The sequence below is a fragment of the Ambystoma mexicanum genome, chromosome 1q (assembly GCF_040938575.1).
Source record: "Ambystoma mexicanum isolate Mex_15411 chromosome 1q, UKY_AmexF1_1, whole genome shotgun sequence".
Classification (NCBI taxonomy): Eukaryota; Metazoa; Chordata; class Amphibia; order Caudata; family Ambystomatidae; genus Ambystoma; species Ambystoma mexicanum.
In genome coordinates, this window is record NC_090922.1 from 1,519,164,177 (window position 1) to 1,519,190,167 (window position 25,991).

The 25,991-nt window shown below is 46.4% G+C and overlaps 2 long non-coding RNA genes across 2 annotated transcripts in view; one reads left to right on the forward strand and one right to left on the reverse strand.

Moving 5' to 3' along the window:
- The window catches only part of LOC138522670 (uncharacterized), a 30,526-nt gene extending 24,572 nt beyond the window's left edge, over positions 1-5,954 (reverse strand). The window contains exon 1 of the long non-coding RNA XR_011283326.1: positions 5,918-5,954. This is a non-coding gene — a long non-coding RNA (uncharacterized lncRNA). The remainder of the gene's footprint in view (positions 1-5,917) is intronic.
- The window catches only part of LOC138522681 (uncharacterized), a 168,718-nt gene that overhangs the window by 76,398 nt on the left and 66,329 nt on the right, over positions 1-25,991 (forward strand). The window lies entirely within an intron of this gene.

The following is a 25,991-nucleotide window of genomic DNA, read 5'->3' on the forward strand; positions in this document are numbered from 1 at the left end:
AATCCAAGACCATAACTAATGTCTATCTGAATGGTACCGCCTTATTCCAGGGCATTCAGCCCAATCTCTTCCTTTTCGATAGGCGTTTCCCGCATCATATCAACTTCCTTCTTTCTCCTGCTACTCCTACCTTCACCCCTTTGGCACCTCCGCCACCTCCTTCCTCCGCCACTTCCCTGGCAACCTCCTCATCCCATCCTACTATTCTGCCACCTCCTTCTTCCTCCTCTGCCCACTCTCGAACTCCTCCGCAGGTCGTACTTCAGGTCTGTACCCCTCCACGGAAGTCTTTCAAATGTGTCAATCTGCTCCACTTCTCTACTCTCAACTCTCGCTATGCCCTCAAACACTCTTCTAACATCTGCCGACTCCTCAAAGGACATGGTTCACAGCCAGCTCTGTCACAAGTTTTGACACTCTCCTCCCTGGTGGCTACACAATGCTCTCTGTACCCATAATCAACCATCCAGGAGGTGGAGTAGCTCTGATCTTTCCAGATTAGATCCCTGCTTCTGTCATTCCTATGCAGGCCTACTCCTCCTTTGCATGCCTGGTCTGCAGGCTTCCTATCCCCCCTGGCCTCTCGCTTTTACTGTGGCCACCCTTTACAGTCCACCTGGCCAGGTCACTCTCTTCCTCTCTGAGTGGGCCAACCTCTCCTCTTCTCTCCTCCTCTCTCCTTGCCTCTACCTCTCAACGTCTCCTCCTGTGAGACCTCAACATCCATCTGGATGCTTTTAACCCATCTTCAGGGCTCGCAATCTCTGCCACTCTCTATCTCTTTCTATTGTACCCTCTGGCTCGACACATTCTGCCGGTCATACCCTGGATGTTCTCATCTCTTCAGACATCACCCTCTCTAACCCTCTCACCACTCATCTCTCTTGGACTGTCCAGTTTCTGCTTTCCTGCCACCTGATGCTCTCTGTCCCCAAGGTGACCAACCCCAGAACTGCCACTCACCTTCTCAGTCATTCAGCCCATGAAGTGTGTTTCAGTGGGGGCTTTCAATGCTACTTCAATGCTCTCTCCTCTGTGTATGCCAGAGGCTGACTCACACTCTGACATAGCCCTCTTTAACCTGTATCTCTCTGTCTCCAACACTCTTCATGTCCTTGCCCCTGTCAGGAGGATCCGTTTAAAGCCTACCTCCAAGTACAACTCTTGGTATGGTATGATTCCAACCTCGCCACCCTAAAACACAAGTGCAGGGTTGTTAAGAGGAAGTGGAGGGCATCAGGCACATCCTTTGACAAACTGGCCTGCCGCCTGCTCCAAAGGCAATACAGGCTGAACTCTTCAGAATCTGTAAGGAGCTGGCCAATCCTGCTGCAGTCTTCACCTCTCACATTCTCTTCCAGGCGCTCTACACAGTACTGGCTTCTCACTTCACCACTAAAATTCAGGACATCCTGTCCTCTCTCCCCTCTTTGAATCCCTCTACCTCTCCCGGCCTCTCTCTGGCTGCCTCTCCCTCTCCTCCTCGTTTCTCCTCTTTCCACCTGTTCACTCCTGACAAGGTGTCTAGACAAGTCCCGTCTATGAAAGTGTTATCCAAGCAGGTGCTCCCCTGCTCCTCCAGAACCATCAAGGACCACATCAACACCCTCACTCCGGCCTTGGCAAAATTATGCAATGACTCTTTTGCCACTGGAAATTTCCTCTCCCCTTAAGCACTCCCTTGTGCACCCCCTCCTTAAGAAACCTTCTGCCGATCCTTCCTCTCCTGCAAACTAAGACCTGATCGATATCATTACTTTCCTGGGCAAACTCCTGGAAAAGCTGGCCATCTCCCAAATTACTCTCCATACTGAATCTGTTGGTTGAAACCATGACCATCATTCTGACTTTAGAGCAGCCAGAAGCATGGAAAATGCTCTCCTGAACACCTGTGAAGACCTGCTCTCTCATCTCGACTCTAGACTTCCTTCTTTCCTCATCCTCCTTAATCTTTCCTCTGCTTTCGACATGGTCAACCACGCTATACCAATCAACCATCTCCGTGACAACCTGATCATCACGGTTCAGGCCCTACCCTGGTTGACCTGCTTGCTCCTGGATTGACCCTCCAAGGTCCAACTTGGGTCCTTTCTCTCCACCACTTCTCTCTCCACATGTGGTGTTCCCCAGGGCTCCAAGCCCTCACTCTGGCTTTTCAATGTCTACTTGGCACCCTTGGCCCACCTCATCTCTGCCTTTTCTTCTAACTTTCAGTGTTATGCGGATGACACTAAGCTCTCCTTCAGGCTCCCCTCAGCCTACTATCCTATCGCGCACATTCCCGATTGTCTATCCGCGATTCAGGAATGGTGTGCCTCTAACAATCTCTGCCTAAATACCAATAAGATTGAGTGAGATCCTTTTCATTGGGACCCTTGCCCTAATTTCCATCTTTTACTCTGGCTGCCCTCCTTGGGCCTTCCTCCTGCGTGGTCCAGAGAGGCAAAAACCTTGGTGTCATCCTCAAGTCCACTCTCTCCTTCTCTCCTCACATCAAAGATCTCTCTAAAAAGTCCCACCATGAGCTGCACCTCCTCAGAGGAATTCTTCCTTTTCTCACTTCCCCCACAAGCTAACTGTCTCTAGAGCCCTGGTTCTCTCTAGGCTGGACTACTAAAACAGCCCCTTTATAAATCTACCTGCATCTACCCTTTGCCCTCTGAAACTAATCCAGAACAGGACTGGGAGAGTTTTCCTTGGCCTTGAGCCCAGGGATCATATCTCTCCAGCCCTGAAATCTCTCCATGGCTCCCGTTGGCTGCAAGGATCAAGTTCAAGAACCTCTGCATTGTCCACAAGGCTTACTGGGGCTGGGGACCACACTACATCCAACTCTGTCTTCCTAAGCACTTTCTTTCTTGAGCCCTTCGCTCATCCACCGCAAAACTCTCTGGGGGTCAGACACTTCTCCAGGCATAGAGTGGGGCGTAGTTCCGGAAGAAACTTAAGACCTTCCTTTTTGCTTCCACTTTCTCTCTCTCTCCTGCTGATAACCTGTCTAACATGCTAACTGGTTACCTAGTCAACCTCAGAACCTTAATGGGCATCAGGCTCCTACATGACCAGTAGTCCCTTGCACTGCCACCAGGCTACCTTGCACTTACGGACTGTATCTGCAACCCTACAGTCCCCTGCCTCCCAGCACTTACTCAGAGCGGCACTTACTTGAGCTTTTCCTATTGCACTCTCACCCTCCCATGCACTTGTATGTTCTTAATGACACAAGGCCTAGTAAGCTTTTTTGTTCTGTCCTACCCTTGTCTCCCCTTCATTGTCTTGTTGGGCCTAGAAACACTTGTCATATCATATCATAACCCCAGAAGGTAGCAAGACACCAACATTATTCCTTACTCCAGAAGGTAGGGAAAGTCCTCACCATTCTTCCTAACCCCAGAAGATAGGGCAATACTTCACCATTCTTTGTAACCCCAGAAGTTTGGGCAAGACTCCACCATTCTCCCTTCTCCAGAAGGTATGGCAAGATTCCACCATTCTTCCTTCCCCGGAAGGTAGGACAAGAATGCACCTTTTGCAACCCCAGAAGGTAGGTCAATACACCACCATTCTTTCTAACCTCAGACGATAGGACACAACTCCACCATTCCCTCACAGGACAAGGCCGCAGTGTTTAGCAACGCAGGTGCTGAGGAGACGCTGCCTGACAAAACGTGGCATGCTGGCTACGTCCACATGTCCCCGCCTATAAGAACCAAGGTATGGACCCTCTCTGGCAAAGCCCTCAAAGGTCAAGGTCATGGTATTGAGCGATGCAGGTGCGCAGGAGATGCTTCCTGACAAAACATAGCATGCTTGCTACGTTCACGCATCCGTGCCTATAAGAACCAAGACATGAAACCCTCTGCGGAAAAGCCCTTGCAGGACAAGGCCGCAGTGTTGAACGATGCAGGTGCACAGGAGACACTGCATGATGAAAAATAGCATGCTTGCTACGCCCATGGGCCTCATTACGACCCAGGCGGTAAGTTACCGCCTGGGTCGTACCCTTACCACCATGGTGTAAACTATGTTTACACCATGGTGGATGGCGGATTTACCGCCCCATTCCAAGGTGAGTGGGGCGGTAAATCCCCATTTCCCATTTTATCCTTCCCCATTCCCATTTTTGCCCCATAGGGCATAATGGGAGTGGGGAAGGTGCTAATTACGCCACCGTAATTTACGGTGGCGTAATTAGCACCATGGTCCCTTAGGGCCATGGATTTTAACGCCTGCAAAAAGCAGGCGTTAAAATCACCATGATGCTAAGGGACCTTGTAATCAGGCGTTAAGGGTCGGCGCCGTTTACGGCACCGTTAACCCCTTAACGCCTGACTCGTAATGAGGCCCCATGTGTCTGTGCCTATAAGAACCGAGGCACAGACCCTCTGTGGCAAAGCCATCGCAAGACAAGGCCATGGTGTTGAGCGACTCAGGTGTGCAGAAACGCTGCCCGATGAAGCGTAGCATTCTTGTAACATCCACACGTCTGCTCCTATAAGAACCAAGGCACAGACCCTCTGTGGCAAAGCCATCGCAAGACAAGGCCATGGTGTTGAGCGACTCAGGTGTGCAGAAACGCTGCCCGATGAAGCGTAGCATTCTTGTAACATCCACACGTCTGCTCCTATAAGAACCAAGGCACAGACCCTCTGCGGCAAATACCTCCCAGGACAATATTACGACCCTGGCGGTAAGGGGTTAGCGCCAGCGTTAGCTGCGCCGACCCCTTACCGCCAATTACGAGTTCCCTTTCCGCCATGGCGGTTTTTACACCTGCTTTTAGCGGGTGTAAAAAACCATGGCGGTAAGGGAACTTGGTGTTAATTACGCCACCGTAATTTACGGTGGCGTAATTAACGCCTTCCCCACTCCCATTATGCCCTATGGGGCAAAAATGGGAATGGGGAAGGGTAAATGGGGATTGGGGATTTACCGCCCCGCCAAGGTCGGAATGGGGCGGTAAATCCCCTTACCGCCATGGCGTTAACGTAGTTAGCACCATGGCGGTAAAGTCACGGCCCTGGCGGTAACTTACCGCCAGGGTCGTAATGAGGCGCGCAGTGTTGAGGGATGCAGGTGCACAGGAGATGCTGCCTGACGAAACGTAGCATGCTGCCTGTGACCATGCATCTGCACTTATAAGACCCGAAGCACGGACCCTTTGCAGCAAAGCCCTTGCAGGACAAGGCTGCAGTGTGGAGGGATGCAGATGTTTGGCGGTGACGGGGATGCATCGTGGACAGTGAGTGTGGATGACTCACCCTCCTGTCTGCGACTGCCAGGTAAGAAGTTGCAGGGAGAGTTCAGCTTCCTTTACTCCACGTAACCCCCTGACCTGGTGCCCCGTCTGACCCTTGCACTTGTGATGTTGTTTCATCTGTGGCCCATCCTTGATTCCCAAAAAAGAGTGGAATCCACTCTGTAAAACCCGAGCTCTCTTTTTGCTCCCAACTGGGGCTAAATTCATGACTTAATGGTCAGATTCAAAGTTCCATGTGAATGTTTTGAGATTAGATTATATTAAATTGCATCGTCCTTCTTCTTTCACCCAATGGTTTAAATCTGTGCTTCCAATGACTTTGCTGAGTCCTTTATAAAATATATATTCTTGTGTTTAATTCACACAATAAGTCAAATGGCGAAATACAATTCCTCTTCCTTAGAGTACAAGTCATTGCCAATGCATTTTGGTGCAGAGCACCATCAGCAGGGCTTTTTAACGAACAAAAATCAAATCATTCATTTGTATCGCAAATATACATACATATTTTTGAAACTTGCATACATGCCAATTCATGTAAATCGAGGCCATAATGTTGTGAGTTGGAGGAGGAAAGAAAATACAAAACTTTCATTAGTTCTGCTATCATTTAAACCATAGCTACAATATCCTTCTATATTCGCTCAGTCCACATACCTGAGCCTGTACCAGTTAGAATCCCTCTCGCCATAGATCAGTGGTATTCAAACTGTGGGTCGTGACCCCCTAGGGGTCCGCGGGTGCATCCCAGGGGGGCCCTGAGAGCTCAGCATGAAAAAAGATTTTTTTTTTTTATTTATTTTTTTTTTAGATTGGAAGAAATGGGCAGGGGTGGCCCACATGGGCAGGCTGAAGCATGAAACTGTCTCAGGCAACAATGAAAAAGTGGCCCACAGTTGTAAATGGATATTCATTCCTTTAGTCACAGACTGGGCCTCATTACTGCTATGGCGGACCAGTAACAACGGTGCTGGTAAGCTACCGGCACCGTTGCTACCGTTCCGCCATAGTAAGAGTTGTGCTCGTGGGTGCTTGACAGCCCCCGCCAGGTCTGACCTCAGCTCGTCGGATGCACCAGCACCGTTATTAACGGTGCCGGTGCATCCGAGCTCCCCCTTCCCATTTGAGCCATATGGGGCTCAAATGGGAATGGGGATCTACCGGCACCTTCGAAAGGGCAATTATCATGTCCGCCTAACTCGGCATTGACCTAGTAATTGCCCATTCGCGGGTGACAGACCCGGATGCAACTCCAGTGGCAGCCGTGCCGGTTTTACCGGCACAGCTACCGCCAGAGTAGTTATGAAGCCCACTGTTTCAATAGTACCCAAAGGGGTGCTTTGTGTTAAAATGTAAGTAAATTGTGATATATTCAGCAACAATGGTCAACATTACTAACTGCATAGTGGCCCCTCACCCATTATGGAGGAGCTAAGGAGCCAGCCCAGTGAAACAGTGAGCACTCCCTCAGCTGCTTTATCCAGCTAATGGAGTGCTCCTGGGCTGGCTGAACTGTCAAAGGGAAACACTGTTTCCCTTTGACAGTTCAGTTTAGTTCCCCAGCCGCACATGCTCACTGAGCCATGCAAGTGCTGGGGCGTTTTTCTTCGCCAGCATTGCATAGCTCATTGGAAATGCTGGCTGGGGCACTGCATGTCTGTATGTCCGAGGGGGAGCTCCTGCGCCTCCTCGCACATACGGACAGAGCAGCTGGAGCAGCACCCACACACAGGCCAATGCAGAAGGTACGTTTATGTTCATTGTTTTTATTTAAACATGTGTATGGATGCGTTATGAGTGAGTGTATGGTGATGGATGCTCATATGAATGATAGAGTGATTGCTGTATGAATGTGCAGCGCCTTGCATATACACATAATCATGTTCATTGTGTTAGGACCAGTGGGGCCCAGGGGACAGGGATGGTATCTTTTTACCGGACATCTATCATTCAAAACCCTCTGCCTTGTCCACAAGGCTTTCTGGGGCCTCGGTCCAAAATACCTTCAGCTATTCCTCCGCAAATACCTCCCCTCTCGAGCTCTTCACTCCTCTACCTCCAACTCCCTCAGGGTCAGTCGTTTATCAAAGAAACGAGCTGGGGGTAGATCTCCGTCTTCGGCTGGGGCCTCCCTCTGGAACAGCGCCCTGTCACTCTAAAACTTGAGGAGAACCATCTTTCTTCCTGCACTTATCAGACCTACCCTGTCTGCTGCCTTAAACGTAGCACTTGCAAATTGCTGGCTGCACTACCACTGTTTGTTGCCTTTATTATTTATTTATTGTTATTTATCTGTTTCTCCTCTGCTTCGCACTTTCCACTTCTCCCCCCTTCCATGCACCTTTCCCCTCACACTTGCGCGTTCTCAATGTCACAGGGCCTAGTAAGATCGCTGTTTTATTCTCCTCTGTTCCCCTCCCTTGCCTTGTCACGCTCTGAAACACTTGTGTACGAGCGCGATAGAAATAAAATATCAATGCCTGCCCCCTGGACTCCCAGCAACAATTGCAAACTGTTTGGCTATTTACCCATTTTTTGTTAAACGTATGCTCTACAATGCAACATTTTAACCTATTATTTAAAAAAAAATTCACAGGGGGAAACCCCCCAAAACCTCCCCTTAATGCCCCTCCACTTAAAAAAGATTCACCAGCCGCCACTGGCCCTCAGACTGTGTTGGGAACGGGATGGGGGAACCGAGGGACTATGGTGGGAGCACAATGGGCGGGAACCATGGGATAGTGATGGGAGCAGAGTGGGGAGAGCCCTGGGTGTGTGATGGGGTGGGGAGAGACCAGCGACTGGGTAGGAGTGGGATGAGGGAGCCCAGCGACTTTGATGGGAGCAGGTGACGGCGCGCAATATATACTGTCCATTTGGCATTTCTGGGGGGTCCCGACCTGCCCAAATTTTGCTCAGGGGGGCCCTGGCCAAAAAAGTTTGAAGACCACTGCCATAGATCGTTACACGTGTGAGTAAAGTCAATTCCTGCAAGCGTAAGAAATATCGTTATAAGTCATCTACCGTATTCCTATTATCATTAGAATTTTGTCAGTGTAGTTAGCTGCTTACCTTCACAGCGTGTCAGTTTCTGCGTTGCGTTTTCCGTACTGCTGCAGACCTCATACGCGGGAGTTAGTTGTACTTTAATGTTACCATGGCAATCCAGATGGCGTCGTCCACCGGCCAGAGTTGGTCGTCATGGACGTGCCTTACGTCCCGCCCTCCCGTGGGAGCGGGTGGGCGGGACGTATGGTTGCCAAGGCTACTTAACGTAGCTGCGCTCGGTATAGTGTAGTGACTAAAGCTTGTCTCCCTTTGTTTAAATTAATCCCTTGACAGCTTAAAGCTCTATACCTCTTATATGGTGCAAAACGCACCATGTATTTACTCAGCAATCGAGAGTAATCTCGAGCATTACCTCTATGATACTTACCTATCAAACATCAAGATTCTTTCTTTTGAGGAAAAGGTTTCAATTTACGCATTTTAATTGGCTGCCATGTGAGTACATAGTGTCCCCGATTTGACAGGACATGATTAATCAGCTCAAGTCCCATCTCCTATTTTGTGGATATATTTTCTCTTAACCATTTTAAACATGATTACACTCCACGTGACAATTTCAACCCTGTGATGCAGGGCTGATAAGCACGCCTCAGTTCCTTATTACTTACAAAAAAAGTGTTTACAAATAGTTAGAAATACAAATAGGACATATAGTTCAATGGAAACGTTCCATTACTGTACACCATTAATGTACACTACGTTTCACAATGCCAGTCTGTGTTCAACATGTTCAAAGAAAGCAAGCATAGTTGATTTCTTCATTCAGGCCTCTAGGGGATAAAGTTCCCAGCTTATCTATCCAAAAAGATTCTCTGTGGTCAAGACTCTGCTGGATGTTCATATGTGGTTCAACCTTCTTCACCACCTCCAGTATCTGAAATCTTAGTTGTGATATATTGTGTTGCTTGCTGTCCCAGTGTCTCGCTACTGCTGAGTTTTTATTGTGATTCGGAATGCACGAGCGGTGCTCGTACCATCTTACTTTCGCTGTCCATGTTGATTGCCCTACATAATACATGCCTCAGGGGCATTTAATGGAGTAGATCACGTTGTTAGTTGTGCATGCCCGAAAGTCTCATAGTTTTATTTGCTCTCCTGTATGTGGATGGTTTACTATGTTCCCCTTCTGTACAAATCCACAGTTACTGCAATTCAAACACGGGAATGTCCCTGTCCTCAATGTGTTTTTTCGGTATTTAAATCCCTTGTTTTGACCAGTTTGTCCTTGAGATTATGGCTTCTTTTGTAGGCAAATGTGGGTGGCTCTTTAAACAGTGGTTCAACTCTCTCATCCAGCAGGAGAACGTTCCAATTTTTTAAATTATTTTCTTGATTCTGCTACTTTGCTTGGAAAATTTAGGAACAAAGGCCATGGGGGGAGCCTCCTTTGTTTTCTTTTGTGGGTTCAATAGATCTTCTCTCTCCTTATTTGCTAATCTGGCCTCTGCTTCTACAATTTCCGATTTCACATAGCCTTGTTGCAAAAATGTATCTCCCATCATGCATATGGCTTGTTCATAATCAGTTGAGTCGCTTACGATCCTTTTGACCCTTAGCATCTGGCTGTAGGGTAAGTTCTTTATCAGACTAGGTTGGTGAAAACTCAGCTTGTGAAGAATGTTGTTTCTATCAGTAGGTTTCTGGTATATGTTGGTCTTGTACCCTGTGTTGGTATTGCTGATTTTCACATCCAGAAAATGAATACTTTCTTTTGAGAATTCTGATGTTAATTGAATGTGTTCGTCTATCATATTGAGGTGATGCAGGAAGCCTTGTAATTCTTCTTCTGTGCCTTTCCAAATGCCGAAGATATCATCGATATAAAGGATCCATAGGTCGATTTTTCCATTCCAGTCATTGTGTTCCAAAACATGATCAAACTCAAATTTGTGCATGAATGCGTTGGCCCAAGAAGGTGCCATAGTCGCACCCATTGACGTTCCAGCAGTTTGCAAGTAAATTTCTTGTCCATATTGAAAATACGAATTTTCACTTATGAACTCGAGTAGTGCCATTATGAACTCTTTCTGGGCTGGTATATTTTCTTCTCTGAGTAGCAGCCACTCTACTGCCGTTCTTCCTTGGTCGTGCGGGATGGACGTATAAAGGCTCTTTACATCAATAGTAAATAGGATATTGTCTGCTGCATATGTAGTTCTCCTCAGATATTGTAAGAAGTGGGTGGTATTTTTTACATATGTACTTGTTTTTTTGTATTAGAGGTTGTAGGAAGTAGTCTATGTAGACACCTAATGGCTATAATACACTGTTTGTGCCGGCGACTATCGGTCTACCCGGTGGGTTTATTAAATCCTTGTGAACCTTCGGTAGCGTGCCCCTTCTTTATCTGCATATCTGATGGTTAGTTTCTCATCTCCATAAAGGCTTGTTATAAGTTTCCATTCATGAGGTTTCATGTTGCCATGTCCTCTGCCTTTAAAATTGATTTTTTCGAAATCCTTGATGGTCTGCTATTGGAAAACCTCAATGGATGGTACATTGATGGGTGGATTAAATCCACTTTTGCCTCTAAATTCTTTAAATCCATCTTCTTCTGCCTCTCTCGAGTTCAATGTTTCTAGCTCATTAAAGAATACTTTCAGTTTCATCTTCCTTATGAGTTTATAAAGTTCAATGTGAGTATCAAAAAGCGAGCTGTTGTACGTAGGTACAAAACTTAATCCTTTGTGTAGTGTTTTTATCTCTTGTTCAGTTAGTTTCCTTGAGGATAGATTCAAAACTAAACTTTTCTCTGTTTTTGTCTCGTCGATGGACCTTCCCTTTGTTTTCCGCTTCCTCCTCCTTGTTCTCTTTGTTCTCATTGTCCTCGTTCGAAAAAAGACATTTCAGGTGCAGTATTGGAACTGTGTGGTTGGTCCGTGTCCTCAGTTTCCTGTTCTTCCTCTCTTGGTGTATTTCTAGCTGAATTGTTTTCTGACCCTGAGCTCGATGTCTCACTGGTATTAGAATTTTTGGGTTTTGGTTTGCCTATTGGAGGTCCATATTTGTCCATCCATGTATACACTTCTACATTCAGGTAATCGTAAGTATCTCTATGAAATATTCTCACTTTTTTTGTTTCTAATTCGGATTTGTAGTCTGCTAATTTTTTGTTGATATCTTGCAGGATCATTTGTACTTCTTCTTTGTTTAGTGTTTTCACAAGTTCTTTCTCTATCTCTTCAATTTCAGTATGTAATGTGGTTAGATTGTTCGGCAACTCCTGTGTGGTGAGTAATATTAAGTCTAAGGAACACTTATTCAAAATAGCTTCCCATCTCCTCACAAACTCCTTGCTTTCCTTGCACAATGTTTGGCACAGTTGGTTGCGCAGCCCTCTCGGTATTCTTTGATTTTTATGATACCTTCCGAATGTGATTGCATGTAGTTTGCGGTTGATTTAGTTTCTAATCAGATATTCAAATTGTTTGATCTTTCTTGCAGGATCCTGTCCTGTTGCTGTACTTGTATTGCAGAAGGAATCTGAGATCAATTCCAGTATTTTATTTGCCTTTTCTGCGGAAAAACCTAAGGTTTCTGCTTTGTTGTTCGTTAAGGCTTCTATATCTGCGAACAACATTCCATTGTCTTAGTTCAATCCTTTTCAATTGCTTCTTCTGAGTTCTTTGCTAGCGTGCCTCCACCTAAAGCATGTCTAGAGGAACAGTCTATGAGAGAGGGTATGGGTGGGCACCACTATGCATAGAATTTTTATATTTTTATATTTTCTTAAACCTTTCTTGTCAATAATACTTCTAGATATATTTGGTGGGCAAATATCGCCTTTACAGGGGGAGGGTTTGAGGTTTTTTAGAAGGTTGATGGCTTCTGGTTCAGTGACGTCCCTGAAGAAGAAGTCAGGTATGGTGGGCTTGGACGAGGTGGGTGGGGCGTTGGTAGGCTTGGTTCCTGTCTGTTGAGGTAATGCTTTGCAATGGTCTTTGATTTTCTGTTGGAGAAGGTCAATTTTGTGTAGCATGGCCGCTTGAATGCTGGCACACCAAACTTCATCTTTGATTATTTCATCCGGTGTATTGGGGTGGAGATGAGCTCGTTGAAAATGGCAAAGTTCTCTTTAGAGTGGGATTTGGCATTAGAGATTTGTGTGTTGAAGGTAGTGGCTTTGGCAGCGGTGATAGCTGTTTTGTATTGGCGGGAGATTAAGTCGAATTTGTTTTGGTGCTGTTGCATGGGTTGGATAGCCAGCTTTTTAGAGCTGCTCTTTTGTGGGAGCGCATTGAGTGCAGTTCTTCAGTGAACCAGGAGTTGATGTGTAGTGATTTCTTTTCTTTTTTCCATTCGAGTGGTGCTTTTCGTTAATAGTTTTAGCGATGACATCTTTGTAGATGTCTGCTAGAATATTAGAGTCGTTGGCGAAGGGGGGTGCTAGTTCCGGGATGTTGAGGTAAGGCTGCAGATTGTCCTCTTTAAGCTTTTTATAGCTTCTAACTTGCTAGACCTTCTCTTCTTTTCCCTTGTTCACACCAGAAGATGTTTCTAGACAATTCCGATCTATGAAAGTATCCTTTAAATAGGTTCTTCCCTGTTCTTCCAAAACCATCAAGGACCACATCGACACTCTTGCTCCAGCCCTGGCAGATTTCTGCAAGCACTTTTTTGCCACTGAAACTTTCCCCTCCCCCTGAAGCACTACTTTGTGCAGTCCCTCCTTATGAAACCCTCTGCCGATCCGTCCTCTCTGGCTAACTATTGCCCAATCTCTATCACTCCTTTCCTGGGAAAACTCTTGGAAAATCTGGCCATCTCCCAGTTTAACCTCCACACTGAATCTGTTGGTTGTCTCCATGAACATCCGTCTGGCTTCAGAGTGGCCAGAAGCACGGAAACTGCTCTCCTGAACATCCGTGAAGACCTGCTCTCCAACCCTGACTCTAACCTTCCTTCTGTCCTGATTCTCCTTGTTCTTTCTTCTGCTTTCAACATGGTCAACCATGCATCCTGCACAAGCACCACTGTGATAACCTGGGTATCACTGATCTGGCCCTGGCCTGGCTGACCTCCTTTCTCACCGACCGACCCTCTCATGTCCAACTGGGGTCCTTCCTCTCTTCTATCTATCTCTCTAACTGTGGTGATCCCCAGGGGTCTAACCTCTCTCCCTGGCTTTTCAACCAATACCTGGCTACTTTCGCCCACCACATCGCTTCTCTATACTCCAACTTTCAGTGTTATGCAGATGACACCTAGCCCTCTTTCAGGCTCCTCTCGGCCACCTCTACTCCTTCTCTCATTCCTGACTGTCTGTATGCAATTCAGGAGTGGTGTGCCGCTAATGATCTTTGCCTTAATGCCAGTAAGGCAGAGATCCTCCTCATCGGGACACCAGCTCCCTCCTTCCCTCTCCCTCTCTGGCCGCCCACTCTGGGTCCTTTTCCCTCTCCTACCTATGAGGCTAAGAACCTCGGGTTCATCTTCAACTCCACCCTCTCCTTCCCTCCTCACATTTCTGACATCTCTAAGAAGTCAATCCTCAGAGATATTCTTCCCTTCCTCGCTTTCCCCCAGAAGCTCATGTTTCAGGAGTTCTCTTCTTCTCACGGCTGGACTACTGCAACAGCCTCTTTCTAAATCTTCCTTCCTTTACTCTCTGTCCTCTACAACTTATCCAGAACAAGACTGCAAGTCTTGTCCTTGGCAGCGAGCCCAGGGATTGTATCTCTTCATTGGCTCCCTGTGGTGGCAAGGATCAAGTTCAAGACCCTCTGCATTGTTTACAAGGCTTTATGGGGCCTGGGTCCACAATACCTCCAACTCTCTCTTCCTAAATATCTCCCTTATCGAGCTCTCGGCTCATCCCCCTCCAACTCTGGGGGCAGTTCTTTCTTCGGCTGGGGCCTCCTTCTGGAACAGCCTCCCTGCCTCTCTCAAACTTAAGCAGAACCATTGTCGATTCCTGAATCAACTCAAGACTTTCCTCTTCTATTCTACTTTCTCTCTTCCTCTCCCCTGCTGAAGACCCATCTGTTCCATGCAATGGTCACCTGGCCACCTTCTAAATTCGGGCCAAGGTCCCTGCCTGTCTAGTTGCACTTTGCATTGCCTCTTTGCCCCCAGCAGCACTTGTGGTCTGTATATGTAACGCTACAGTCCACCCTCTCTCTGCACTTATTGGCCACTCGCTGGCTGCACCCTCTGATTAGCGGCACTTATCCACCCACTGGCTGCTCTCTGTTACCTGCACTTCTCCATCTCCCCTCCCTTTTTCCACTTCTCCATCTCCCACCCACTTTCCCACATCTCCCCTCCCCCACCCTGTGCTTGTGCGCTCTGAATGGCTCAAGGCCTCGTAAGATCATTGTTTTGTCCTCCCTTTGTTTCCCCCTACTTGTCTTGTCACGCCTAGAAACACTTGTGTACAGGTGCGTTATAAATGCCATTTCATATCATAATATTGTTCTTAACCCCCAGAGGTAGAGCAAGACTCCACCATTCTCCCTTCCACAGAAGTTAGGGCAAGTCTCCACCATTGTTCCCTTCCCCAGAAGATAGGACACAACTACACCATTCATCCTAACCCCAGAAGGTAGAGCAAGACTCCACCATTCTCCATTCCACAGATGTTAGGGCAAGTCTCCACCATTCTTCCCAACCCCAGAAGATAGGACACAACTACACCATTCATCCTAACCCCAGAAGGTAGAGCAAGACTCCACCAATCTCCCTTCCACAGAAGTTAGGGCAAGTCTCCACCATTCTTCCTAACCCCAGAAGATAGGACACAACTACACCATTCTTCCTAACCCCAGAAGATAGTGCAAGACTCCCCCATTCTTCCTAACCCCAGAAGGTAGAGCAAGACTCCACCATTCTCCCTTCCACAGAAGTTAGAGCAAGTCTCCACCATTCTTCCCAACCCCAGAAGATAGGACACAACTATACCATTCTTTCTAACCCCAGAAGGTAGAGCAAGACTCGACCATTCTCCTTTCCACAGAAGTTAGGGCAAGTCTCCACCATTCTTCCCAACCGCAGAAGATAGGACACAACTACACCATTCTTCCTAACCCCAGAAGGTAGAGCAAGACTCCACCATTCTCCCTTCCAGGGAAGTTAGGGCAAGTCTCTACCATTCTTCCCAACCCCAGAAGATAGGACACAACTACACCATTCTTCATAACTCCAGAAGGCAAAGCAAGACTCCACCATTCTCCCTTCCACAGAAGTTAGGGCAAGACACCACCATTCTTCCCAACCCCAGAAGATAGGACACAACTACACCATTCTTTCTAACCCCAGAAGGTAGAGCAAGACTCGACCATTCTCCTTTCCACAGAAGTTAGGGCAAGTCTCCACCATTCTTCCCAACCGCAGAAGATAGGACACAACTACACCATTCTTCCTAACCCCAGAAGGTAGAGCAAGACTCCACCATTCTCCCTTCCAGGGAAGTTAGGGCAAGTCTCTACCATTCTTCCCAACCCCAGAAGATAGGACACAACTACACCATTCTTCATAACTCCAGAAGGCAAAGCAAGACTCCACCATTCTCCCTTCCACAGAAGTTAGGGCAAATCACCACCATTCTTCCCAACCCCAGAAGATAGGACACAACTACACCATTCTTCCTAACCCCAGAAGGTAGAGCAAGACTCACCATTCTTCCTAACTCCAGATGGTAGAGCCAGACTCCACCATTCTCCCTTCCACAGAAGTTAGGGCAAGTCTCCACCATTCTTCTCAACCCCAGAAGATTGGACACAACTACACCATTCATCCTAACCCCAGTAGGTAGAGCAAGACTCCACCATTCATCCTAACCCCAGAAGGTAAAGCAAGACTCCACCATTCTCCCTTCAACAGAAGTTAGGGCAAGTATCCACCATTCTGCCTTCCACAGTAGTTAGGGCAAGTCTCCATCATTCTTCCCAACCCTAGAAGATAGGACACAACTACATCATTCTTCATAACCCCAGAAGGTAGAGCAAGACTCCACCATTCTCCCTTCTACAGAAGTTAGGGCAAGTCTCCACCATTCTTCCAAACCCCAGAAGATAGGACACAACTAAACCATTCTTCCTAACCCCAGAAGGTAGAGCAAGAATCCACCATTCTTCCTAACTACAGAAGGTGGGGAAAGTACACCAGTCTTCCTTCCCAAGAATGTAGGGCAATATTCCACCATTATTCCTTTCTTTCTTACCCCAGAAGGTAGGTCAAGACTCCACCGTTCTTCCTAATCCCAGAAGATAGGACACAACTACATCATTCTTCCTAACCCCAGTGTCAAACGGGAAATCATATTGTGCCTCCTATTGCAATCAATATATGTATATTGGCCTACGCCAAGCTGCTTATAAGCCACTTGCAAAGAAATCCGTGTTGCAAGGTCCTGACCTTAAAATCAATGTAAGCCGCCATTTTAGGTCAATCTGCCATTTTAGGTTCTCGCTGTAAAGTCACCCTGTGAATTAAAATGGTGGACGATGTCATTCCGAAATACAACATGGCCGTCTTGACCTCTGTGTGTAATTAATATGTAACGTGCCTGCAGGCTACTTGTTGGGGTCGTGAACTGAGACCTTGTCCTTCGCTGACCTGTATGTAAAGGATTACTCGCGCCAATGAAACTAATCCGCGAGCATATGTTAAGAAAAATGTATCCAAATACTAAACTAAGAACACTTGTTTAACTACATTGTATTAATGTTTGAAAAGACCTTTATAAGAATCCTAAAATACACTGATACTGTGCATACAGATGTGTGAACTCGGCATGAATGTAACGCTCACCTGATTCCCACGGAGGCGCTGGTCCCGGCTGAACTGTTATAGTCTCTTCAGTTGAGAAGCGTAGAGCTCGGATGACTCTCTGGACTGGGCTTCCTCTTATTGACCGTCTGGCTTGCAGGGTAAGGTTTCTGCAGGCGGAAGAAAAAAGGGTTAATGACCGTTTGACTGGACTTCCTCCTCACTAATCGCCAACTCTCCGAAAGTCCAATGTCCTGGTGAGCTCTCACCTTATGCGTATAAATGCTGGGCTCTCCATCCTGCGACTTATGCAGGGGTGCGTGGGTTCCAGTTACGTCACTGGAGGTCCTCAAAGTCTTTTGTAGCCTTAGAAGTGGCACAGGTGCTGAGATGCCAAAAGGTTATGCCGCCGTTACTGCACGAGCGGATGCCAGTAGGTATAAAGAGTTTATAGTCTTGAAGAGATGGGCACCTTTAATGAAGTCTTTGCATTGTCTTTTTCAGGTGCCTGGATGCTGAGGGCGTGGTCACTGAGAGCACGACACGTGCGGTTGTACGTAGGTATGGGAATTTCAATGACACCTCAATAATGTCCCTTGTTTTCTATTTTCAGGTCTTGAGATGTTGCGGGCGTTGTTCGTCCGTTGCCGTTGCACGTGCGAAGTACGTGAGTATAATGATCTGTGACCTTATTATAGCACCTCTAACAATGTTCTTTTCTCATTTGCAGGTGTCGGGACCTTGCGGGCGTTTTCCCAGTCGTGGATGCACGTGGGGAAACATGTAAGTGTTAGGCTTTCTTGCAGTCTTTAATGGCACTTAAATAATGTCTTTTCTTGTTTTCAGGTGCCGGGCTGCTGCGGTTGAAGAGATCGTAATCCGCGCACAAAAGCAGGTAACAAAAGTAAATGCGGCCGCCTTCACCCGATTCCTACTTAACAATGTTCTTTGTCTTTACAGGTGCCGTTAGGCTGCTGAAGAGAAAGCCGCGAAGTATCCGTGAAAGCACAGATGGATCAGGTAAGCGAGCGCGGCTGCGAACGTTATGTTTCTTTTGCTTGCAGGTTCTGCCGGTGTCTGGGTTCCTGGATGGTAAGTATAGTTCTCGTGTCTTTCTTCCACAGGTTGCTGAGCTGAAGCTGGAGATGTCACTGGAATGCTGGAGCTGACTCGGTGAGCGTCCTGCTGCAGATGCAGAATAACGCGAAGCACGTTTTCCCAATCGGGTGTGGTTTAAATAGTGTTGGAGTGATTGGGTGTCTTCTTCCTCAGCCTCGCCCAGGTAAAAGAGTTCCTGTGTTCCAGAGCTAAGGAGTGGCACCAGCCCCACCCAGGTAAGAAAGTAGTCCCAGTTCAGGGAATAGTTCCTCCCAGCAGAAGGCTGGGGACTTCCTCCTGCCAGCATTTGCAAAGGTGAGTATGCAGCATGGTCTGCTACAGGTAGGTCCACCCAAGCACCTTTGCAAGAATTATGAGCCCGGCACCCCTGGCGCCGGGACTGAGGTTCCTTATGAGCCTGGTGCCAGAGGGGATAGGACATGGTCCAAAGGGCCCCAATAGGGGTTTGCTGGAGCCGGGGACGAGGGTCGTGAGCCTGCTTCCGGGGATGCTGGGCTTGACTTGGCTTCTCGGGAGCAGTGCTCATGACAGTGAACCCTAGATCAGTAATGTATTAGAGGAATATTAACCCACAGTAGGGTTAGACACCATGTTCGCAAATAGTATAAAGGTGCGACTAATTCTAATGTACAGTCCCACTCGCTGAGCACACCGAAACATGCTGGAGTTCGCTGTGTTGTACTGAGGGCCGATAGCTATCTGATTTTGTTTTGTCCTTTGTAACTGTTCAGTATAAATTAAAGATCACTGTATGTTCCTTTGTAACCCATATTCAGTGTATTTCCTTTTGGGGTACTAAGCCAGATATTTTAACTTTGTTTTCACAGTTGGCGCCCGAATAGGGACCCTCAAGCTTGATGCCAGATTGCCGAAGGTTGACACACGCTATCGGACCGGGATCGGACGGTGAAAGGGGCCCCTTCTGAACGAGACGCGACACCTCAGCAGCGCTGCACGACCCGATCCCTGGCCGATTAGCTTGTGGTCCGGGACGGCATCTTGACGAGGGTCCACTTGTCGAGGCGGGCAGATTTGCCGAAATCACCAAACACGAGGTAAGATTAGCTAGGTAAGATTCTTTGTAATCCGATCGGACCTCCTTAGGATTGATCAGGTGAGTCGTGACCCGATTCTTAAATATCCTGATCATTTGATTTTGGCGTATTGTATCTGCAGACACAATTATTGACCAGGTAACACCAATAATTTGATATGCCTGGGAAATTGTCTACCTTCTGCAGGGCGTTATTCCGCAGCGATAGACAACCTTTGAATGTAACCGTCCATCACCACAGGAGGGGTCGCTGGCATGTACTATGTACTGTAAGCATGGCATTGGAAGTATAGACAAACCAGACATGCCTCCGAACTTCAGTGGCCAATCAATGGTGGTTTTGAAATCCCTCATATTGAGTATTTAGAGTCGATTCTATTAAAGAAAAAGGCTAGACCTGCAGCATTCGATGTTTTGCAGAATTGGAAAAAAGAAGCGTTACAGCAACTTAAGAGTAGGGAAAAACATGCGCGCCATCATAAGGCGAACGCCGAAAAAGCATTATTGTATGACCAGGATAAACAGTCTGAGTCAATTAGGAATATGGATAGGGCTTTCTCACTTGGCATTCAGAAAATCTATCCTTCTAAATATTTCCATGTTTCTGATGAACTTATTGACAAATTGTTAAATGACCGAATGCCTGGTGCCTCTGCGACACCTCCGCATGTTCCTCTTCCTGCTACTTTGCCTCTTCCTGCTGTTATTCCTGCTCTTCCTGCTGTCGTTCCTGTTGTTCCTGCTCCTCCTAATGTTCCTCTTCCTCCAGTTGTTGTTTTTCCACCTATTCCTCCACCCCTTCCTATTGCACCAGTAACAGTACCTCCATTGAATTTGCCTGTCCCCCCTCTTCCAAGTGGTCTCGTACCACTTATAGTCGATCAGGGTGCTAGGTCAAGGGTTGTCACTCGTAATACTGTATCTCCAGAAAAGAAACATGAATTGATTGCATGGGCTAAGCATTGTATAGAGAAGCATGATCGAGCTAATATTCTTGCCACATTTTCTAATATGGACAATTTTCCTGAAAAAAATGTTTTCATTGAAGGTTTAGGGATTCATTTATGTGTAATGTAGGGCCAATTAAATAATACAGATCTCCCGCAAGGGTTAAGGGATCTAAACACTTTAGCGTTTTCAAGAGACACTGTGGAGAAAGTAAATGAGCATGTCGAGAGGTTATTTGAGTATAGAAAGGAGTTGGAAAGGTTACAGAATGAGGATGACGAGGGGGAAAGTATGTATGTACAGAAACGGTTCCTTGCTTGTCGAAAATCGATATCTGAGGAAGTTCAAATTTGTACGAAAGACACGCTTAGATGGATTTCGGATATGTCGATAACTCCAGTTGAGGTATATGACACATACAGTCAGTATACGCCAGAAATGCAGAGGAAAGTGATACATGTAATGATAGACTACCTACAGGATGATTGTGTGAAGAGAAAGATTAGTTGTCCCACAGAGTTATTGAGTATTTATAAGAGATCTCTTTCACTTGACACTTCTTCGACTGCTTTACCGCTCGACTTGGCTCTGTTGCTTAGTAAGCGTACGGAGTTACCTACTTCTCAGTTGCCTATGAGAGAGGTTCCTCCGACATTTGTCCCGAAGGTTGCAATTGCGGCTGATCCTGCAACAAATGCAGTTGCTGTGAGCATTCCTGCACATTATGTATCACAGTTTGTTCATGTCCCGTTCTCAAGACAGGAAGTGAATACCATTAGACACTCTATTCCTGACATTAGGAAAAATCCGACAGGATTCTATAAAGAAATAGAGTCTGTCCTGCAGTCCTCAGTATTCACCCTAAGTGATATTGATTTGTTATTTCCTGTACTCCTGCCCGTAGATTTGTGGAAACAAGTTAGGACTATAGATGTCGTACCAGGGTTGGGAGATACATGGGCGAACATAACTGTACTTGATGGAGAAAGGCCAGCTGGTGAGAGACCGCCGCAGGTGATATTAACCTTGCCTGATAGAATCATTGCAAAATTAAAAACCATAATTCCCGAAAAGAGAATTATCTGGGACAAGCTTACGGCCTTTGTCTAAAGGAAGTCTGAGGGTACTACCGAGTTCTTTAATCGGTTCGAACAGGTATTCTCGGATTTCAGCGGACAAGACTTAGGCACATAGTCTGGGAAAAGATTATTTGTGGACAAATTTGTGCGTGGATTGCTGTCTGACATCCAGCCACAAATTATGTCTTCTGAAAGCGCTTGGCAGGCGAAGTCCCAATCAGAAGTACTGCACATGGCTCAGTACTACGAGAATCGTGTCAACAATGAAAAGGATAGAGTTGAGAAGCGAAAAGGTGACTTAAAGACTAAAGTACTATTACACCAAATTGTTAGAGGCCCCAGAAGGGGTAGTTCGCAGATTCGAGGTCAGTATGTTCCACAACGGAATGTGCCCTTGGGTCCTGTGAATATTAACCAGTCTGCCTATTGTCGACAAGAGGGTCATTGGCGTGCACAATGCCCCGTCCTTCGACAAAGGTCGAATAACACATTTGAAAATATGGGTAGACGATCCAGAGGTCGCCCGGGTGTAGGCAGCCCTGGTAGAGGACAGTTTGCACAGGATCCTCAGCAACCTTTTTCGCAGGATAATCAGACTCCGAGTGTGGATACTAGGATCATCCATCTGCTGCATATCTATCAGAAGAGCTTCCTTTTGATGATATTTTGTTTCGTTAGGATTGCCCGAAGCAAGGTTTGGAACCTACACCTATTCCCGTCAATCAGAAAGGTCACTACATTGAAATGGACTGGGAAATAGGAAACATCTGTTTTTGATAGATACTGGAGCACAGAAGTGTTCCATTGATCATTCTAGGGTTCCAAACATTCCACTGTCAGGGCACACCAATGTTTCTGTAGGTTTTTCTGGCACACCAGTTGTTTGTCCAGTTTCTTTGCCGGTACCTATTTCTTTGGGTCCCTTCACGGACCACTGTCCCTTTTTATTGACTTCAAATTGTGGAGAGAATTTGCTGGAGTTGAATCTGTTGAAAGAATTAAATGCAGTAATTATTGTTCTTCTGATGGAGTGCGTTTGACGATTTCACCACAGCAACTTTCTGTTCTCAATTCTTAACCAGACCTTTGCCGCCAGAATTCATTGATGTACCAGAGTGCTTATGGGCAATTGACGACAATGATATCGGTGTTTTACAGATTGAGCCTGTTAAGATAGTCTTGAAACATGGAATTGAGCTGCCACGCATTCCACAGTATAAGATTTCAGTTGAGGGCGAGCGAGCTTTGAAATGCATTGTTTCCGATTTTGTGGATCGCGGGGTGATTGAGGAAATTTCAGGAAGTTTGTGCAATAGTCCGATTTTACCCATGTACAAGAAAGGCGAGAATGCAATTCCATTCCGTTTCATAATTGATTTTTGTGCCATTAATAAAGTCGTTGCTCTGCAATTACCAATTGTGCCTGATGTGACGACAATATTGACTATGATTCCAGCTACAGGTTGTGGATCTGAAGAATGCTTTCTTTAGTATTCCTATACACAAGGACAGTAGATACTGGTTTGCGTTCACCTTATGGGGACGCTCGTTTACATTTACTCGTGCACGGTTACCAGTCATTTGGTCGAAAACCAAATGGTCGAATGACCATTTGATCGAAGTAAAATGGTCGGAATTTTTTTTTTTTTTTATCCCCCCTTTTTCTTTATTAAAAAATATTTTTTAAGCAACCGAAACTAAAATATATATATAAATAAATAAAAAAATTTAATTCAACCTTTTTTTCGACCATTTTGATTCGATCAAATGGTCATTCGACCATTTATTTTCGACCAAATGACCGGACACCCTCGTGCACCTCAAGGTTACACAGAGAGTCCTAGCATCTACAGTAGGGCGTTGAAAGAACAGCTTGATACCCTTGAATTGCCCTCTACTTGTACATTGCTTCAGTATGTTGATGACTTGCTTTTAGCTGCAGACTCTGAGAGCGCCTGTAAGGAGGGCACTGAGTTGTTGCTTATCCATCTAGCTAAACATGGTCACAAAGCTTCGCTTAAAAAGTTTCAATATTGTTGCCAGGATGTCGCCTATTTAGGCTATCTCCTGTCAAAGGAGGGAAGAAGATTGACCCCTGAAAGAATAAAACACATTTCTGGCATGTCTGTCCCAAATACACAGAAGGAAGTTAGAGCCTTGATAGGTATGGCTTCTTACTGTAGGTTGTGGTTCCCAAACTTCTCACTAGTGATCAGACCGATGTTGGCTTTGACAAAGAAGGGCATTTCTTCACCATTGCCGAGGAACACGGAGCACCAGCAATCATTTGATTTGCTCAAAACTGCATTATGCACGGCACCGGTTTGGGGCACACCAAACTATGAAAAGGCCTTTGTGTTGTTTGTGTATGATATGATGGATATGCTTTGGCTGTATTAACGCCGAACATGCGTTTGATCACTAGTGAGAAGTTTGGGATCCACAACCTACAGTAAGAAGCCATACCTATCAAGGCTCTAACTTCCTTCTGTGTATTTGGGACAGACATGCCAGATATGTGTTTTATTCTTTCAGGGGTCAATCTTCTTTCCTCCTTTGACAGGAGATAGCCTAAATAGGCGACCTCCTGGCAACAATATTGGAAGAATAGGCCGTGCGGTTACTTTTATTCCGCCCTTGATCCTGTCGCATGCGCTTTGCCAAGATGTTTGCGAGCTGTCGCTGCTGCTGCTGCGTCTGTAAAACAGAGTGAGGGAATGGTCCTAGGCCATGATCTAAACCTGTTGGTGCCTCACTCTGTAGATGTTCTACTGAACCGAACCCAAAGGCAACGCCTCACTTCTGCACGGTTGACGAGATATGAATTGATCTTGTTTGCTCCTCACATCCAAAATAAGAGGTGTTGTGTTCTTAACCCGGCTGAACTCTTACCTTTCCCGCAAGATACTGCTTATGGCGACGACAAGTCACATGACTGTCTGTATACTACCGAACAAGAGACAAAGGGTAGAATTGATCTAAAAGACACTCCTTTGAACAATCCGCAAGGAGATCTGTTTTGTAATGGCTCCTGCTTCAAACTTCCGGATGGTACATCCACAGCTGCTTATCAAATCACCACATTAAGTACAATCGTGCAAACCAAGAGAATCACGCATAATTCTGCGCAGGCCGCAGAGCTTATAGCATTGACTAGAGCTTGTGAACTTTCCAAAGGTCTCACAGTAAACATATATACTGATAGTCAGTATGCCTTTGGGGTGGTTCACAACTTTGGGAGACTTTGGTCAGAGAGAGGGTTCTTAAATTTACATGGCACAAAAATCCAACATTGCTCCCTAATAGTACAACTGCTCTCAGCGCTTGCGTTCCCTGCTCAGTTAGCTGTCGTAAAATGTGCAGCACATCAAAAGATTCTATATGATATAGGAAAAGGGAATGCTTTTGCTGATCAGATAGCTAGACAAAATGCCACTGATCTCTTTTACGGAGATGTATGTTTCAAGGAAGACTGTAAATGCCTATGCAATGGAAGACGGTGTTGGGTCTGTACAGGATATCCAAGCCGGTGCCACATTAGAAGAATCCGAGAGGTGGGCTGAATGCTTGGGGAAACTCGATGATGATGGGTGTTGGGTGGACATAGTTGAAGGGAAATGGCTACTCCCTGACGCTTATGTAATGATGATGGTCGTCATGGCCCATGGTCCTACGCATATATGTGCCAAGCAAGTTACGAAAATGTTAGAGAAAGTTTGGGCGAATGACAAAATTTCGAAAATTGCCCAGCGCTATGTTCAGGACTGCATGATTTGCCTACAACACAATGTGGGAAAAGGGACATCAACTCCAAAGGGAAGTTTTGGGCCACCTTCTGTCCCCTTTGAAGTCATTCACTTCCATATTATTGAAATGGAACGGTGCAATAATATGAAGTATGTATTAGTTGTCATCTGTGTGTTTAGCAAATGGGTCGAGGCTTTCCCTGTCAAAGATGATACAGCCATGACTACTGCGAAAACCATGTTAAAGGAGTATTTTCCTCGGTTTGGGCTACCAAGGGTCATCTGGTCGGACAATGGTCCACATTTTGTCGCTGCTGTAATTCTGCAGATATGTGCGGCATTACAGATCGACAAACGGTTCCATTCAGCCAGACACGCTCAGAGCGCCGGACTAGTAGAAAGACACAATGGTATCATCAAGAACAAGCTCGCTAAGATGTGTGCCGGCACTAAATTAAAATGGCCGGTCGCCTTACTGATCGTGTTATTAGCCATGCGTACAACCCCTCAAACTAAGACTCGGCTCTCTCCATTTGAGGTGGTAATGGGGAGACCTGCCAATTGGGGTCATTACGACCCAGGCATTAACCATGGCGCTATTAGCGCCATGGTTGATGCCGAAATCCGCCATGGTGAATGGCGGAATTACCGCCCCATCACAAGTTTGGCGGAGCGGTAATTCCCCATTCACCATTGGCCCTTTGCGGGTCCCTACCTTAACACCAGCCGTTAAGGTAGGGACCCGCAAAGGGACCTCGTAATTAGGCGGTAAGGGGTTAACGGCGCCGCCACCTTTACAGCGCCGTTAACCCCTTACTGCCTGGATCGCAATGAGGCCCAATATCTGTAATCTTCCTAAATGTAGATCCTTGAAAAATGTTGAAAATGTACTTCTTTCAGATTATTGCAGCCAGTTGACGAAAAACCTATATTTGATTTATCACCAGGTGCGATAGGCTTCACCTGTGCGATACGAGGGCACGGGCCACAGCATACGGCCTGGGAAC